The sequence below is a fragment of the Balaenoptera acutorostrata genome, chromosome 12 (assembly GCF_949987535.1).
Source record: "Balaenoptera acutorostrata chromosome 12, mBalAcu1.1, whole genome shotgun sequence".
Lineage (NCBI taxonomy): Eukaryota > Metazoa > Chordata > Mammalia > Artiodactyla > Balaenopteridae > Balaenoptera > Balaenoptera acutorostrata.
The window spans coordinates 55,477,184-55,478,486 of NC_080075.1; positions in this window are offsets into that span (position 1 = coordinate 55,477,184).

Consider the following 1,303-nt stretch of genomic DNA (forward strand, 5'->3'; position numbering starts at 1 on the left):
CATTAAAATATATTTTTAAAAATTAAATAAAATAGAATGGAGTAAAAAGTATTAAACTCGATCATGTGTAGTAAGGATAAGTTTTATTTCATCAAAGTTATGTCTCAGTTATGTGTGTGTATGTGTTATATAACACATACACATATGCAGAGTTATAATGTAAAATGTGTTTTTTATTGAGTTGCCATCCAAAAAGTTTTAAAAGCCATTGCTTCAAATAATACCTCCTTCAGTTCACTCACTGGGTCCATTCCTAGATCCAGTTCATGTATAGCTTTGAAGGTCGAAGTCCATCTTTATGTCCCATCCTGCCATGGAAGGCTGACCTGGATGACAAGGATGGGCTCTCCCTTTCTTCCAGATATCCAGGGCCTAGCCTAGGACTAGACATGCTGTAGGCTTCCAAAAAAGATGTGTTTGTTATGTTACCTTTTGTCTACAAAAACAAGATGGTTGTCTGAAGAACGTGAAAACAGTAATTCGAAAAGATATATGCACCCCTATGTTCTTTACAGCATTATTTAAAATAACCAAGATATGGAAACAACCTAAGTGTCCATCAAAGGATAAAGAAGAATGTGTGTGTCTCTCTCTCTCTCTCACACACACACACACACACACACACACACACACTAAATGGAATACTACTCAGCTATAAAAAAGAATGAAATTCTGCCATTTTCTACAATAAGGATGGACCTTGAGGATTTTATGCTGAGTGATTTCACTCATATGTGGAATCTGACAAAAACGAAAACCAAAACCAATCAACAAACAGAATTAAACAAAAACTGACAGAGAATAGATCAGTGGTTATCAGAGGGGAAGGGGGTTGGGAGTTGGGTGAAATGGGTGAAGGAGGTCAACTGTAGGATGACGGATAGTAACTAGACTTGTGGTGGTGATGACTCTATAGTGTATACAGATGTTGAACTATAATGCCGTGTACCTGAAACTTCTTTTAAAAAGATGGCTGATCAAGATACTCTTTAAAGCCCCCTTCAGCTCTATGATTCCATGATCCTACCTCTTCTGTTGCAGAAAAAAAGCAGTCCACAAAACTATCTCATTTTTTTGGATAAGGTGAAACCCCAAACATTTTGCATCTTTTGGACTCTGTCCTCATACCTCACTCCTATATCTGTGTCAGTAGTTGTTTTCAAATACTTGAATGTTTGCTACTTCATGAGGGTAGTGGACACTTGCTGTTTTTGTCTGCTTTGCCTTCTTTTCTGCCAATTCTGCTCCTGCTTTCTACTAACTGCATTCAACCATAGCAGTTGGACCAAAGGGTAGATGTGTG